This window comes from Parus major, chromosome 1A, assembly GCF_001522545.3.
Source record: "Parus major isolate Abel chromosome 1A, Parus_major1.1, whole genome shotgun sequence".
Lineage (NCBI taxonomy): Eukaryota > Metazoa > Chordata > Aves > Passeriformes > Paridae > Parus > Parus major.
The window spans coordinates 51,904,052-51,922,138 of record NC_031773.1 but is presented as its reverse complement, the minus strand read 5'-3'; the positions used below and the strand labels follow the sequence as shown (position 1 = coordinate 51,922,138).

General features: G+C 40.4%; 1 long non-coding RNA gene across 3 annotated transcripts in view; it reads left to right on the top strand.

The window, feature by feature from the left end:
• Nucleotides 1-1,146: 1,146 nt before the first annotated feature.
• LOC107204123 overlaps nt 1,147-18,087 on the top strand; it is a 69,115-nt gene continuing 52,174 nt past the window's right edge. The window contains exons 1-7 of one of the 3 annotated variants that reach the window (XR_004497595.1): nt 1,147-1,252; nt 2,824-3,006; nt 3,267-3,328; nt 5,580-5,654; nt 5,747-5,828; nt 9,492-9,596; nt 10,110-11,256. This is a non-coding gene — a long non-coding RNA (uncharacterized LOC107204123). Of the gene's footprint in view, nt 1,253-2,823; nt 3,007-3,266; nt 3,329-5,579; nt 5,655-5,746; nt 5,829-9,491; nt 9,597-10,109; nt 13,356-18,087 lie in introns of those variants that run through there. The other 2 variants (XR_004497594.1, XR_001521482.2) reach the window with 2 other exon arrangements.

Genomic DNA, 18,087 nt, shown 5'->3' with positions numbered 1-18,087 from the left:
TGACAAACAGACAAGTGTGGACCAACCATGCCCAGAAATAAATGGGAACCAGCAGCTGCAACATTTGATTGCATCTGCAAATACATCACATTAAAAGAACAAACAAACAAACAAACAAGCAAACAAAACCAACCAAAAAGCCCACAAAAAGTTAGAAACTCTAAAGGAAAATAGTAGGTGAAGTAGGGGACTCTGGCTGGCTCAGAGTAACAAATATCTCTCAGGTGTGAGTATACGAAGTATGTGAGCAGACTGCTGTGTTAACCTCACCACTTGCTAGTGGCTGACCTTCCTGGAAGAGGACTGCTGGCTGCTTTTCCCAGATAAGTCAGGCAGAATTTTAAAAATCATCCTGGAAGTTTCATTTTCAAGCTTGAATGAGTTCTTCTAACTTTTGAAGCATTATTTCCTTGTGTCTAAATATAGGAAAGTGTGTCGCAATGTCAAGAAACTTTTGCTGAAGCTTTTCCTGTGACTCACGCATGTGCTGTTCAGGTTACTGCATTTATTGCAAGTGCCTGCTCCAGACAGAAATGGCAGCAAGAGTTGCTTAAACCAATTCAGCTCATAACATTTTCAGCTCTGCAGAACATCATCCAGCGTGTCACTGGTGTGTTAGGCACTGACTCTGCGAGGCTTCACTCCCTGCTCACAGGGCAGAGAACACTTGCAGTAGCTATGCTGGTAGTAGTTTCCTGACGAGGCAGATATTGAGAGCAAGCAAGAGAATTGGTTAGGGAATGAGGTGTCTCAGAATTTAAATATTTCCTTTTACATTTTGCAGCACCCAGAGGCTTTAAAGCCCTCAGGGATAAGAAAAAAAAAAGAGGGAACAATATCATACCGCTCCTTCCTTTTTTTTTTTTTTTTAATTCCCAAATTATGCTGGCCAGGTAGACCCACCACCAGAAACCTTTTCACTAGAGGAAAAACTGAATTTTTGAATGCAATCTGTGTGCATGCAGTGAAATAATTCATTGCAAAAAGCAAGTTCATGCACATGTGGTCCAATGAGCCAATATTTTTTAGCAGAGGACACATAGCAGACCAGAGTAGTCACAGGAATTAGGACATAGTTCAGAGGGGAAGTTCTGGTATTGCCCATAGCTGAGTGACAGCAACTGGGAGGAGCACCAGTAGGTCACAGAATGGTCAGTTTTCTAAAGAGGGACATGCTAGAAGCACAAAGCCAGGCAAGACTTACTGGCTGCACCCTTAAAAGATTCTCTGCTGCAGGAATTCTTAGTGGGGGGTAAGAAATCTCTTGCCTCGTCTTACTGGAAGAGGTGGGAAGTAAGGACGTTCATGGGAATAAAATGCACTGCCTTGATCTGATCGTTCTCTCATGTCACTTGTGGGTCCTGTCTAATCCTTTTCTCTGGCAATGTTGTTGTCCATCTGTGTTTATCTCTACTCTGAGTGTCCCATCAGCTTTTAAATTTGTGGACGTGCTCCAGATTCAGTGATGAATTTGGACTTAATGATATTTATATCTCCACCCTTCCTTGACTATTGCAGAAGATTACATGCTGGAATTTTTAACCCCAGGTTTTATAATAGTTGTCATTGATTTAGGAGAGGAAAAGAAAAAGAGACCTTTATTGTCTTTAAAAAATGTATAAAGGAATAAAGTTGAGGCGGTGGTTAACTTTTAACTGTTTTCAAGAGAGCTTGAACCTCCTCAGACTGTGAGATCTGTGAAGTATGACAGGATGAAAACATGTTCCCATGAAAGTAAGTTGTTGCAACTGGGAAAAGAAATGAGGAACAAACTCCAAAGGAACATGATCCTGAAATTGGGGGAAGCAAATCTTTGACCCATTTCTAGCAGATAAAAATGCTGCAGTTGTTTTGTTGATTGTATAGCAGGTAGCAGAAGAGAAGAGAAAGTGAACGGAGGTGGTGTTTTCCAGATGGAGTATGTCCCATGTGCCAGTGCAGTCCCCTGACCCCAGCTGCCCTGGAAGGGGACAAGAAGTCTCAAGCAATTTGTGCTTCTGCCAGCTGTGACTGCCCCAGAGCCCTTGGCAGCTTCCCTGCCATACAGGTGTGGTGGGGCTGCCCAAAAGGACTCTTTCTCTCTTCTCCTCACAGCTCCCACTGCACCCTCTGTGCTCCTGGTCCTCTGGTGGTGTCCCACACCCCTGCAGTAGCAGCTGTGCATCCTTCTCGTACCATGCACTCCAGGGCTGCCAGCCCTGTTCTCCTTCCTGGGCAGTCAGGGGAATGAGCTTTTACCCTTGCAGGACAGTTCATCATTCCTTGCACTGAAAATAGATTTAAGGGATGAAACCATGACTAGAAGTTACAAACTGATGACTGAATGTTTTCATTCCTAGGCTGTCACACACCTCTATTTTTAGTCAACCGGAACAGTGGCAGGATTATAAGCATTAGTAATTTCTGCTGTTTGTGATACATTTCCAGAATCTTACCCAAAAGGAAGAATTCCAAAATAATTTATATCATCTATTAAAGTAATTTAGTGAAGCTGAACTTTTATTTCTAACTTTTATTATGTTAAATTGCCAAAGCCAAGAAAGCCACCAGCAACTTCTGTTTCATTGCTTTTTCTGTGGTTGTTCTTACGGTAGAATATTGTAAGAATCAGACAGATCAACAGCAAAGAACAAGACTTTTTTTTTTAACAGTGCTGAGCAAGTTGCACAACAGTTGGCATCTTTAAAGAGACTGAGTACACTTCATCTATTAATGAAATTAATGAAGTTTAGTGTTTATCAGTACTTTTAAGGATCAGACTTTGTATCTCTCTGCTTTAGTTTCCTTGACATTAATTGCAATTGCACTTTGATTAAACTCTAGGGTTTCTTGAACTTGACTACATCTTAGGAGCATTACAGGAATTCTGGGACTCAAAACACCTATTGCTTTTCCCTGGATGGGTGTGATGAGGAGCAAAACAAGCAGCTGGACGTGCCATCAGCTTTCCTACATGAGGGTGTTGTGATTACTCACCTTTGTGCAATACATGGTATTTTAAAAATGGTAAGCACTCTGCAAGAAATAGATTTTTGTTGTTGCCTATAAAGGCAGAAAGAGAAAAATGGCTACATAAGTAAGAATTAAAGAATTAAAAATACTGAACTATTGCATTCAGTCTTAATGAGAATTCAGGTCTCTATCCTCAATCATATTATTTAGTTGGATCTAATTCATAGCTCCAGCTGGATGAGACTCTCTTCTATAAAGCTCCACATTAATTTAAACTCTGGTACAATCATACAATTTTTTTTTAACATTTGCAGGTCTGGCCCAGTGAATAGTTGTTAAAAACTCCCATTGAATCTTAAGAACTCTTGAACAGATGGTAAGATTTGCAGTGGGAAAACAATGACTAATTGACATCCATGTCAGGTAATCTGTTACTTACTAGAAAAATAACATAATTAAAAGGAAAAAGCACAAGAGAGCACGAGTGTGAACATGTGGAGATGAGTCTGCACTTGATATTGGAGTGTTTGTAGCTTCCCCATCATTTTTCATATGACTTCCAAAGCAGAATAATTGTACTTAGTGAACTAGGCACGAGGAAAATATCATGTAAAACACAACATGCAAAAGTTTTAAGTTAAAACTGCTTTTGCTTGCTGTCTCATTTTGCTCTCAGTATGGCAAAGTGTTAGAGAAGGCAGCTGTCACTAATGAAATCCTTGCTGATAAAATGGTTTTCTTCTGACTGATGTGTATTTCAATGCCATTAAAATTCCTTCTCTCTCACTTTTTACTTTTTTGGCTAGCTGATTTTTTTTTATTTTTTTTTTAGACATTTTACCATGCTAGGATCTCTGCAATTCACTCATTTCAGCAGCAAAGACACAATGTGATGGTCGTGTGCACTTCTCTGTGGCCGGTTGCAGGTGCACAACCTTTCTCCAGTAACTTGTGAGGACATATTTATTACAAAGGAAGACTAAGTTATTCAAGGAACTCCTGTAAAAACATTAGTGACTAGGCCAAAACCACTTGAAAAGGTATGTGATTATGAGTAGATGCCTTTTCTGCAACCACAACTTCAAGAACAGTTTTGACATAACTTGTGCCATGTGGCAGCATTTACTACAGGCAGAAGACATTAGAGGCATCCTACTATTTCAGGGAACAACATTCTTGAAAGCAAATCCAGAAGTTCCTTCCAAAGAGTCCCCTTCTCACCCCACTGATATGGGGGGTTAATTCTCATCACACACTTTGCGTTGACACCCCACTCTGTTGCTTTCATTTAGGTGTGCAGCCAGCTCTTTGCATTAACTGCATTTCTGCAAAGTGCTGTACTGGGAATGGCAGAAGTAAAAACCCAGCAAATCTGGAGCAGGAGCCAGGCTATTGAAGAGTGTGGGCTAATGTCAAAATTATTTTCTATGGCTGCCCTTCCCTCTCTGAGGGAAATAAAAAGTAGCAGCAGTGAAATTCGAATAATCAGCAGCCACTCATAGGTGCATGCCAGCAACATGGGTATTTATCATCTATACATCAGGTGCTTAAAATACCACAAGAGACAATGCAGAAAACAATGCAGAGGACTCACTGTTAATCTGGACTGTGGCTTCTTCACAGTTCACTGGCACTGAAAGGAGCAGCAGAAATGCCGAGGAAAACATTGCCCGCTAGAATCATAGCTTCTGTTTTACAGCCCAGGCTTTATGGGTTGCAAAACAGGCACAAAAATTTCAGCAGCAGTTCAAATCACTTAGAAGTCATTACAACATGTGTACCAAAAATAATATGGGCTGGTCTAGTTGGAATTTAGTTAAGTGATATAGAGTTTTCACTCCAAAAGCACAGATTTTTAACAGCAGTTTCAGAAGTCTTTCATCATGCAGGTCCACCCCACAAAGCTGGGCACAGAGCCCTGGTCACCCTCTGAAACTCTGATCTGTCTCCATACAGCAACATAGAGACACATGAGGGTACTGGCTCCTGTCCCAGCTGCAATATAGATGGCTTTGTGTGAGGCTGCACCCTCTTTTGAAGCAAGGCCAGTTAGTAATTATATAGCATTCAGCTCTGGAAATAGGTGTCTCAGGGCTCTTTACCTCAATACTCCCTGCTGGGTGCAGACATGTCTTAAATCACAGCACAGCACTGAAAATGCACTGATTCTTGTGCTGTTTTTTTAAAGTTACCTTTGAAATCATGATGGGTGTGTGTAGGTGTATCCTTCAGTTTTTTAATTTTCCATTGAAATACATTGCTTGAGGTCCTTCATCTTATCACATCGTCCCTGTCCAACAGATGAGTCATCAAGGCTTCCTGTCTAGGAAGCAAATGGAGCTCTCCTGATTCACAGGTACCCTGATCTTGCAGGTAGGCACACAGGCAGGTGAGCCATCGTAATAGCAGGTCCAAGACAGAGCAAGGCCACCCAGCTAGGAGAGGAGAAGCAGGGCATTTTGCTCCCAGTTCCCTCTTTTCAAGGTTAAAGAAGGGACCAGCTCATTTTGTTGCAAACCACCCTCATATAAAGCATGACCCAGTTTCAACTTTTGCTCTGGGCCTCTGCACTCTTTCCTTGTCTGTAGCTGTTTCCCCATTTTTATTTCATTTTCTGATTTCCCCAGGCCATCAGCACACCCACCTCAAGAAGGAGGTCTGTGGGCTGGCTGAGAGCAGCAGGGCTCACTGCCAGCACTGTGGTAAGCTGTGCTGCAGGGCTGGGGAGGGTCCTGCCTCAGCCCCCAAAGGCTGGGAGCTGGCTCAGCTCTTGACATCTGTTCCTTTTCTGCAGTAATCACTGGGAGTGGCCTTCGGATGTCAAGTCCCCTGTTGCTGCTTGCAGTTCTGCAGTGTTCCCACACATATTAGCTGAGGTATCTGATTATTTTAAAGGGCATTCACACATGCAGTTCCTACATTGTCTTTTCTACTGTCAACTTTTAGTCTAAGGGAATAATCTGTCTAAAATTGCTCTTGTTTTTTTACCAGTAGAGCTGAAAATACTCATTGTATAATTGAGTGAAAGATGCTGTATTTTTCGCCATTGTATTTTGCTTTCCTTGCTAAAATGGCAAAATTATCTTGATTCTAGTGTCACACTTACTGCTGACACAACTCTGGCTTTGCTCCATTGATTTTATTTATGTACTGCCATGCCAATTGTTTTGGGATTCTCTTCAATCAAGAAATTTTTGACACTGAATTTCTGGTGATTTCTGCATAGTTTACTACTGAGTGTTCTTCACTAGCTGCTTTTGAAATTGCTGTTTCTATTGTTGAAGCTGTTGAGATGGGAGTTTTCTCCTTCCCAGCCAGGGTTCTCCCTTAGCTCAGCGATGCAGGGAACTCCTAATCCCGTGTCTCTGACATCACGGTCCATTGCCATGGCAATGTCTGAGAGCCGTGCAGCCAACAGCCTGGTTTTCTGCAGGAACTATATATGTGAAAGGATGAAATCAGAGGGAGCATTAACACTCATGGGCTGTGCACTCATACAAATGTATGCAGATAAAAAGAATGCAAAAGCCAGAAACCTAGAAGTTATTTGGGCTTTGTGTTTAAGGCGTGGGCTTGAAGCAGAGGAAAATTCCATTTTGTGTGTATCCTAAATTCCTGCTTCCTAGCTCTTGGTCTTGTGCTGGACCTGAGTAGCACAACTTCATCCAGCCAACATAATGCCAGTGCCTTCTATTCATGGATATTAAGCTGGTGGTTGCCTTGGTTTGAGGTTGTTGTTGTTCATGACTTTCCTGTGCTTTTCTCAAATTTAGATAGTTGAAAGGCAAGAGATCAAGGCTCAGAACAAGGCTCCTTATCTCCTCTAGATGTTCTGTGTCCTTAATTTTCTAGCTTTTTCTTCTAGCAAACAGAAGAAATCCCCAGCCTCTGGAATGATTCATTCAAATTATATTACACTTTTCCTTTCTTCAAGCTTTCTTCAGGTTCCCACTCAATTGAAAATATTCAGTAATGTACTCTGCTTTTAAGGATAATTTATATATCATTTAAGTGTCCTCTTCTGAAAAGCACTATCTGTCGTCTAAGGAAAAATGCTTGTGCTGAAACCTGCCCTGTTAGAACAGAATTTCCTTTGTTAAACACCACTGATTTAATTGATTGTGCTTAAATGAAACCTACTGCAATTAGTCACATCTCATCCACAGCTAATTTATAGAAGGGAAGTCTTTAGTCATATGTCATTTGGACATACTTTATGATAGCGTAGCTGATTATGTATTACGGTTTCCTGATTCACAATACAAACTAATGTTCAATCTTTGAAAAAATTCACTCTATTTTTGCACTTGTAAAGATGTTTTTGCCTGTGGGAAGCTAAGGAAAAGGACAAGAACACACACTCTATACTTGTAACTCTCTCATCATGACCAATGTGATCCTATTTGACACTGATGTTTGGGTTCATCTCCTGAAAATGAAGGGTTGGAGTACATGACCTGATGTAAGCCCGTTGCATAAAATATGCCAGGACCCAGCAAAACTAATTTCTCCTTAAATAAAAAGCCGAGATGCAAAATGTGCTTTTTGTCTGCTAGGGCGGCCTACTCTGCTGCATGAATTAAATGCACAGCTTCCTTGATGACAACATTTTGTTTAAGGTGGTGAATTACTCTCTGCTTTGCCAGTTTATGACACTATTTCCCTCTGGGCATCCCTTTAGGCTTATCTGCTTCTGCCAAGATATGTGAATTGAATCATCTGGTAGTACTTGAGCTGCACATCTCACCCCAATAACTGGCTGATGGTCAAGCTGACTCAGCTGCTGCTGTGTGTTATACCCCTAAGCTTGTTACATTTACTTAATTAATTCATTCCTGCTTTCAGACTTTGGGAGCTGATAAGGGAAGGTTGCCCTTAGCTCAGTTCCTATTTCTTAACTTAAACATTTGATTAAATGTAATAATAAAATTACATTAGTCCTTTGAACTCATATCTACCCATGATTCAGAGGATTAGAAGAAGTTAATCCAATCTTTTAAGGAGGTTTTTGAAGTTTTGAGTGTATCTTTTATCTCAGGGACACACATTGTTGTATTAGCCCCCTCTCTTTGTCATTTCTGAAGGTCACCTCTAGGCTGGAGGGAACGGCTGCAGCCACCTCATCTGCCAGCTGCCTGTCTCAGGCCCTCGAGCTGAGCTTGCCTGTGTGTTCCCACACTAGAGGGGCTCATTCTGCCTTTTTTTTCAATGAGTGCTCCAACAAAGCCCCTGCAAAATAGCTGTGCTGTTTGAAGACAAATATATCATGTGCTTCTTCTTCCTTATGTGCTCTTTCACTTCAGCGGACTGACAACCATCAATAAGCCCTGTACCTCCATCCAGGCCATGGATGCCACTGAGGTCATATTGTGTTGGCTAAGCACAAAAGGTTGAATATCCCTAAATTCCTCAGATGCCTGATGAATTAACACAGACAATTGACAAAAGAGAGACCTTTCCCTCCTCCCATCAAAACTCACTTCAAAACCTGCACCTGGTGTAATCTTTTCTACTTGAACTAATTGCTATTTGCAGTGGCATATGGAAAAAGGCTCCTTTGCCCAATAGTGATATTTCAGGCTACAAAGACATTTAATATTACTTGTTCATTTTGGAGACTGCCTACACATTGCAATGATTTTCCCTTTGCAGGAACTGTGGTTCACAAAAAAAAAAAAAAAAAAGAGAACAAATAGCAAGTGACTCTGAGAAAGCAAGGGAATTTTCATATTTAAAGCTTCCTGAGAGAAGGACCAGAGAACATCACACTCTGCTCATCTTCTTGAATAATTCATATGTACTTGCACAAAAATCTGAAGGAGTTTGTAGTCCATGTGGGCAATGTGTAAAAGTGGAAGCTTTATTTATTTTTAAGTAGACTTGTCAAATTGAATTTCTTTTTGACACGCACAGTGTGTGATATTGTTAATATTTTACCAATAAGCTTTGAGAAGACAGTTGATGGCTGTCATGGTCACAAGGCATCAACATTATCAGCCTCTCAGAAGCCTGCTATAACATAAGCTGTAATAAATTCCAATTTTAATCTGGAAAGTTAGAAAGAAGAGGGAAGTACAATTTCCAAATATGTTTGTACAGTGGCTTATTATGCTCATGAATGTTTACAAAAGTAGTTAGTCTTGCCATGAAGAAAGAAGAAAACAATTAATTTATCTTTACAACACCCTAAAAAGTGCAGTTTATGGCTGTTGTAAAACAGAATTTACAATTCTTTCCTTACCCTAACACTTACCTGCTTTTTTTAGATGAGCAGATTTCTGTCCTTGTTCATCAACAGCTTGGAGATATCAGGCCTTAGCAAGGCACATCCAAGTCCCTCCAGATGGTATTTGGCCTTGTACCTCTCATCTCCTGGACAGAGGCTCTAATCTGCATTTGAGCTGGAGCAATCACAATGTCCTTTGTGGAAACATGCTGGTGTGGGACATAAAAGTTCCACTTTTTGTAGAGAAATTCAGTGTTTAGTGGATTAGAGGCAACCTCTCCTCCTCTCTAATGTAGCTTTGGTGTTTTTTCAGGAATTGACTTGGGTGGGGCATTGGAAATCCCTCTTCTCCTCTTGGAGCTATAACACCATGGGGAGATAAGGAGTCTCCTCCTGTGCTCAGCCACTGTTGAAATAGGTAAGTAAAATTAGACAGGTCTGAGAAGAGGAGATGGCAGACCCTCACATAAAATGGTTGCATGATGGTTCACCCAGGGAGGTGGGCAGTGTGTACAACAGTGTCCCCAGGCAGATGCTGGAGCTGTACCTCTTTCCTACGGGAACAGATATTGAATATCTGCCAGGATCAAGCTTAAAAAGCAAGCAGCATTTTTGCCTATGTTTTGAAAGTCAAAAGCAGCATTGTTTTGTGAAGTCAAAGAGCCAAAGTCAGGAATCACTAGCAAAGATGGGTACTTCCCTGTGATTTGGTTTGAGCTGGCCAAACACAAACAGTGGGCTTGCTTTTCAGGTCTTTGTTCTTCACAGGCAAGAAAAGTTAGCATCACAGTGCTGCACTTTCTATAAATCCCACTATAGGACTATAAATATAGGAGTATAACTATAGGAGCATCTCTTGTAACTGGTGATTGTGGTTTCTTCAGTGCAGAGCTCTTTACTTCTTTTCTGTATATGTGTCTTTCTACCCCAGGGAGAAAACATTGATTTGTGAGAAGCAAGTTTGCATGCTGAGTTATGCTGCTGGCTCCACACCCTGCTGAGTAATACACTGCCACTGGCTCACCCAAGAAAGGCAGTGGCACGAGGGAACACAAAAAAACATGCCATAATCCCTTTTTCTGCATTATGTGATCTAAAAAGTCTCTTTCAACTCAAATTTCTTTGAATGAACACAACCAAATCTTGCTCTTCATCCTGAGTGCATGCCTCTCCCACATGGAACACTGGATAGCCGTCTCATGGGATCCCACCAGATTGCTCTCTCTTTACTGAGCTCTACATCTCTTATCTACCTCAAGTAAATGTAGACTGGTCAACTTTCTGAGGCCTTTTTTGAGTGAGATAAGAAGAGAGAGAAGGGCAGAAAGTTTATCCCTCCAGCTTTGCCCTGAATTCCCTCCAGGCAGGATGTCTGTCCCCTCTGCACATTGGAACAATTTGAGTTGAAAAGGCTGAAGTATCCCTTGTTGTGCAGCTAGTGTCAAGGCTGACATAACATACAGTATAGGGATTATCTTGATGTTTCCTAGTGACTAATATGCCTTTTTGATGTAAAACAGATTAGTCTGATTTCATTTCCCACCTTCATTACAACGGCTGTCCAACCCGCACCACAGCACCCCTTCCTGCATGGCGTCTGAAATCCTTGCTGAAGTAATTACATACATCAGTGACTGGATCAAATTTGCTATTCCTATGATTCACCTGTAACAATTATCTTTGCCAGCACTTTTTTTTTTTAGTGGATAGACCATTTGAAGCATTACCTAGGCCATGCAGATAAAGAATACCTGTCATCTTTAAGTTACTATCAAAAGGATAGTGTTGATAATATAAAGATTATAGATATATCTTTGTGGATTAGGGCTTAATAGGAAAAAGCTCACAGAATTCCTCATTTGTTCCATCCCCAGTCATGCAAGGCACTAAGCAAAACCGTATCTTGCGGAAATTGCTGCACACAGGAAAAACCGCAGACAATTTAGAAAGCTTTGGCACACAGCTCAGTTCAGTGTCTGAAAGGGAATGGGATAGGCTTAGTGGGGCTGAAGAGGAAGCAGAAGAGCTATGGCAAGCTCATGGTCTAAAAAGAGACAGGGAATTAACATGTTTTAGAGGTAAGTTTTTAAATCCCTTTTAAAATTTGAGTATTCCTCCATGGGTGCTGGTTTTGTTCAGTGCCCAATGGATCAAAAGAAAATGTTTTCACTGACCTTACTGGGCTTTTAATGAGGGGATACTCATTGGATATCTTTGATGACTTCTTTCCCTGCTGTAACTGTGTTTATTAATGGCAGCTTCTTTTGCTCTCTGTAGGGCTGGTGGTTTGTAAGTGTTAAGTGTGAGGACTGAAATAGGTTTGTACATAACAATGAGCCCAGAGACCCAAATATCAACAAAGAAAAGAGGAAAATGGAAGCACTGTGGATCTTGCTACAAACCTATTTTCTGAGTGATGTATGTGTCCCATGACAGCTGTGGAATGCTAAGACAATGTTAGAAACTCTCCTTTGATAAAGCATTTGTATAAAGAATAGTTGTCACAGTGTTTGTAGAAAATGGTCATGGCTTAAAAATGCAGTGGCAACCCAAGAAGTGGCTTTGAGTGCAAACATGAGAATCCCTCTGTTTATGACACCAATGGCTGTGCATGAGGAACAAGGCCAAAAAGCATTCAAAATAGTAATTTGAATAATAACAGGTTAGAAATGAGATCAGATTAGAGATAAGTAGGAAGTAAACACAGGGCAAAGAGTAAAAGTAGAGAAATTCAGAGGGATTTTTCTTTTGCATGCAGCAAAATAAACTTAATTTTAGCAGGATGTCCTTTTGGTCTGAGGGTTATCTGAGGTGAGTACAGCCACAATGCACTGTGGTTGCAGGCATATAACTTTCTACAAACTATGAAAATAATTCTTTACCTGTTTCTTTCTAAATCTGTTTCACTGGAAAAGTATGGTTTTCTGTGTTTCTTTAAATAAAGTAGGACTGAGGGCAGCATTTTATGTTGGAAATTTAGTTTTGTGTCACCCAGTAGTTACATGCATCCTTCCACGGATCTTGGCTGTGTCAGACTGAAATAAGTAACAAAAAAAGGAGTACACAGCGGACACTGTGCAGGCAGACACCCAAAAGCCCTGGTCTCTATAGCATCCACAGATGTGCTGGTCTTGTCTTTCCTTCCAGCTCAGCAGCAATTCAAAATCACATGCTTCTGTCTGGTCAGTTCCCTTTGAGGCACCACTTTGGAATTCCTTTAAAACATCTCGTTCTACATCAAGTTCCATGCAAAGACAAAAGATATTGCTTCTTGAAGGAAACAGTTTTCCACCAGGGGATTACATGACTGCTGTTATTACCTCTCCTCCTACAGGGCTTTCCCAACATCATATATCTTGTAGTGTTTTAAGGGGCCTGAAATGCTAGTTTCCACTTTGACATATTTGCAAAAAAAGTTGATGCTATAAATCTTGTTCATGAATAATAATATCATGAGGCCTAGAGAGGTACTCCTATGAAAATGTCAGATAAGATCAAGGAGGTCTAGGGGACTTGATCTGGGGGCATTTTTCTTCCTCTTTTTAACAAGGCTAAAACCAACAGAGGTTAAAATTTGACACAAATTGTGAGGAGTTAGTGTAAGACATCAACTGGTAGTAAAAAAATTCTCTCTCTCTGTCCTGGAGTGACTTTATGGTGCCTGTATCCCCAGTTGTCTGTTCTGTTTATGCTAGATACTGAGTTTTGAACCTTTAAGATTGGTTCTGAGAGGGAAGGGGAGAAAAGAAGCACAGAGCTTGTTATCAGAAACTGCACTTGGTCCTCCTCATCTTGCTCCCAGACTGTGTTGTCTGCAGAACAGGCAGACATCAGGACAAAGCTCTCCTTTGCTTTTTAGTTAGTTTTTAGCTAGCTGAGGCAGAGAAATGTCCTGGACTGTGGTTTTTCTGTTTCTTGGAACTGTTCAAACCTGCTCTGGACTGAAGACCCAGACAAACACCAGGAGCTCCCACCTGTGGCCCACCAGGGGCCGGGAGGCTGCATTCCAGCAGAAAGGACTGGTAAGAGACTGAGTGAGCTGAGCTACACCCCACAACAAGGACTTTCTGAATTTGACATAACTTCAGAACTGCAAGAGGTTTCATTGTTTAATTTTATTCATTTTTTTATACTTGTGAATACTTTGCTTGTTAAATAAACAGTTTTTTCCACTTTTCTCTGAGGAAATCTTTTCCCAAACCAGTTGTAGGAGGGGCAGCTTTAATTTGTTTTCTAGAGGGACCCCATTCAGAGGTTTCCTCCCAAAATTTGTCCTAAACCAGGACAACCTGGTATATATAAACTGGGTGAAATCAACAGACAATTGAAACCAAACATGTTGTACATAGTTTCCACTGGGTTTTTATGACTAAACTAGCAGTGCAGCTGAGTTCAGAAGTGAAAAGGCTTGGAAAACTGTTAATATCTGCCCTCACAGGTTCTTTTTAAAAGACATTTTGTCATCATCACAATCTCCTATAGAATCTTTATGAAAGAATTATTGATGGGCTTTGGAAAGAATTACCTGGCAAAATATTACTGCAAAATAATATCATTACACTCACTAAAAAGAACATAACTGTGCGTTCCACTAGAAAGTTCATGTTGTCTACTGAACATGTTAGCAGGACCCTTCTTACTTTCACTGTCATCCTGGTGCTTACAAAGCACCAGACCTTACCTCAAACCTGCTCAAAGACTTCCTGCAGCCAGTTTCAGTGTTACCTGAACACAAAAATCTATATTTTAACATGTCATTGGGATGCTTCACTGAAGGCATGGAAGCATAACAAACCTGTTGATAACCAGCTGCTGAAGAGATGGAATGGTCTTGCCACCAGAACAGGGCTGTGCTCTCAGAATGAAGCATTATTCTGTTAAGTAGTTGGGCTTTCTGTGTTTTTTAACAGAGTTCATGGGAATTGAACATCACCCCCTTTTTGATAGAAAGATAAACAGGCCAACAGCTCTTGGCTGTTGTCACATGGGAGTGAACATACACGAGGCAGACATTTACAAATTATATCTGTAAAAGTTATTACATGTAAATAATCTTTTCCTTCATAGTACTAGACTGGTCTGTGTTGTTTCCTTCCTCTTCTTCCTCTCAACAAGGCCTTTACTTCAAACACAGACAGCATGTGTGTGTTCATTTGGCTCTAGCAGTGACCTATCTTTTGATGTGAATTAGCTGTGCTTTGAGTCAGATCTCACAGTTACAGTTGGGCTTTTCTGCTCCAAAATAGTTATTCCTGGAAAAGCAGTTTGTAACCAATAATCAGACATTCCTCTTTTTCAAACCATAGAAGCTGAGAAATGCCATATATCAGAGGCATCAGCTTTTATCTGAAATAGCCTCTATTCTGAAAAGCCGTGATACTTTATTCCAAATGTAGGCTTGTCACCATAGCGATAAGATGAATTCAAGGATTTAAGACTTGCCAGAAAACACCATGTACCATATTTAAGATAAAGCTTTGCTTGCTTAAATCAGCAGTGCAAGCTGAAACTGCAAACCAGCATCTATCAAAGACTGGCCAAAGAAAAGAAAGGATTCACATTCTTTAAATAAAAACTATCTGTTTCTAACTAAAAAGACTGTAGGTACTGAAGCTATGCTTGTCCTCAGACTTCTTTAACAGCTATGGTTACTGTGTATTTTAGTGACTGAGACACATAAGTATTTGATTTTTGAGGGCATTTCTTTCTTTCTTTTTCTCCACCTTCAAAAATAAATGTTCATCTTTGTTTTATTTTAACTTAACCCTTAACATATTAAAATCTATCTGGCCTTTTTCTCAGGAGCAAATGAAATCTAATCAGTTCTTTCTGATGATATATAAGGTGTTGTTTGCAGTATTTTTTTGGATGTAGCAGTCCCTCTGTTCCTAGAAATTATTTTACTGCACCCAGATTTGAGCTAAGTATCCTCAAATCACAGATATACTTCTCTCTCCTGTTACCCATGAAAGAACAGCTAGAGTTTTCAGATGTGCCTTGGGAACTGAGACACTGCTGTAACTATGACTCATGTTATTGAAGCCTATTCATGGCTAAAACATTTTTGAAAAAGCTTTCTTTTGAAAATGATGCTTCTGAGGAAATTCAGTGCTCTGGAAAATGTTGCGTCACATTGTCATGCTGCCCCTATAAGCAGAGAAAAAGCTTTAATGCAACATTCTCAAGGAGTATCTGGGAGAGATGGAGATAGCACCATCTGTCCACCACAAGAAACCTCTGGTATTCCCAAAAAAAGCCACTGTGTTCAGTGGGGATTGCTGCAGGTTGAGAAAAGGTGAGCTGCCCTTGTGGGCACTGCCTGTGGCCACACCAATTGCTGCTGAGGAGTGTGGTCACCACTCAGTTGCCTACACACAGAAGAAATCCAGGGAATCCTGGGGCCAGTCCCCTCTGTCCCAGGCTCTTGACACAGTATTTGGGGATTGCCCATCATCCCCAGCACCAACTCCTTGGCCAGGATTATGGAGAAAGGCTGCAGACTGAGCAGGCTCACAAGGGGGGCTTCTGGGCTCACAGGGCTTGCTTGCTTGGCATTACTGTTACAAGTTAATCAAAAGTAAGTAAGTAAGTATCAAAATTATTAACAACAATAACAAAAGAATTCAACTTTGTATTTTTTGCTGTTGCCCATGCAGTGTCATAGACACACAACACCGCAAGTATGATGAAGTCCCCTCATCAGAACTAGGGGCTCCCTTTTTAATCACAGTAAAGCCATTTTAACAACCTTTGGCAAGCTCAGCATCAATGCAAATACTCCAAGTAGTGCAATATGTTTTTAGGAGAAGGGAGAAAGAGCTTAAAATTCATTTAAATTGAAAAACAGCAGTCATGCATTTCTCTAAATGATTGTTTTCAGTACCATAAGCCACATCCTTTCAAATTTCCTCTGCTTGGCCACATCGGTGGAATGAAGTGTCATACTTGGTTAAGTCACTTTGACATCATCCTGATGATGTGTCAAGCACAGGAAATTTGAAAGGACAGGGCTCAGTAAGGTCTTACTCTAACTTGCCTTCTTTTGACAATTCCTCTCTCCAACCCCACACCCTCCCTGCTCCTTTTTTCAAATTCAGTGTTTCTGAGTCTGGTTAACTCTTAAAATCCCTATGTTGAGGCTAATACTGTCAAAAGTGTGGAAACAGCACTCTGCAGATCTCCCACCTTCCTTTCAAAGCCAGCATTTTCAAGGTGTCCAAACATTTATAGTGATGGGTCATAAAATGCATGAGTTACATTGAATTTGTCAGAAAAAAACTGCAAGTGAACCTCAGCTGTGAAGTGTGTGGCTGCAGCTCCAGAGAGTAGAAGAGCTCCTGCAGGCTGTGAGCCTTCAGCCCAGATACATCAGGCAGCTAGTGGAAGTAGAGTTCATTGCATAAACTGATTCATAACAAGCTAGTGAGTTTTTTTCATTCAAATACAGCTAGTGGGAAACTGGTCCCAAAATTTACATTTCTGTGTAGGAAGAAGAGCACACAGCTCTTGTGCCAGAACTGTCCATCAGTTCAAACAGCTCTTATTCTCTGGTTTCCTCTCTGTATCCACACTGTACTTAGGAGAAACAATCCTACCTCTTCTCAAGCTTCACCTCGACCTACATGAGTCCTGTTACATTTGCTGAGGAAGTAGTCTCTCCACCCTTTTGAGAAATCCTTCATTAAATTATTTTAAGTTTCAGGGCTTCTTTCTTGATAATAAGTGAGCAGGAATAAAAAAAGTATTCCCTTTTTCTGAAGGTTCAAACTAGCCAGACAGATGGAGGCAGACCTGTGTCTTTACTCCCTCTGTGCAAGGGTGTTGCTCTCAGTTCTCTTACACATGATCTCACTTCTAGTGCACCAGTCCCCAAGGTTATCTGTTTCTTTCTTTCCAATTCTTTTAATGCTTTCCAGTTTTATGTCATCAGTAAATATCTCTCATTTGCTACTTTTTTCCGTGCCAAGGTTGCTAATGAAACTATTAAGTGAATAGGTCCTAAGGTCAATCCATCAAACAATAGATTTCCTCCCACCTGATAATCTCCCTGTCAACAGAAGCTGTTGTGAGGTGCCCTTTAGGCAGTTCCCAGTTGACCTTATAGTTATTATACTAATTCTCAGCTTCTGCACACAATGTAACTTTTTCCCTATGTCTTCATATATAATCTTTACCTGAAATTCAGATTAAATGCTGCATTTCCTTTGTCTGTGAAAGTATTATTATAATCTAAGAAATGTACTTGTTTATTCTTGCATAATTCCATTTTGTTAAAGCCATGTTCCATTTTATATTGATTTTCATTTCTTTTGACTTACATTTTCTTTCAAAATTCGTGCCTTAATTTCCTGTTCTATTAAAGTCAGGTTAGTTGTCAGTGGGCTATTTCCATCTTTTCACAAGGATTGCATTAGCTATGCCCAACTACAACGCATGATGCCAATCCAATGTAACCAATACAAAAATTAATCCTCAATCCTCCGTTTCTTGTTCCAGCTCTTTCACAGTTACAGGAGAGAGATTGTCTGGTTCAGTGATTTCTGCTTCAACTTCAGCTCTGTGTGTTTTCAGCTTGAGGCTCTCACTTCCATTACCCACCCTATTTTATTTCACTGTTTTTATTTTTAAAAAGACAGAGTTTTGAAACTTTACTTGAATTACGATTGATTTCTCTACCTTCTTCACTCCACTGGGGCCTTACTTTTTCTTCACCATTATACATATAGTTAAACAGCTTTTTGCTTGTTGTCTTTTTTGTTTTTTTTTTTTTCAGTGTGTAATTCAGATTGAATTTCACTGATTCTCACTTTACCTGTGTGTTTTCTGACATTTAACTCAGCTCATTTTTCTGATCATTCAATTTTCCATCCAGCGAAGACTTTTTAAAAAACCTCAGTGTATTCTTCAAG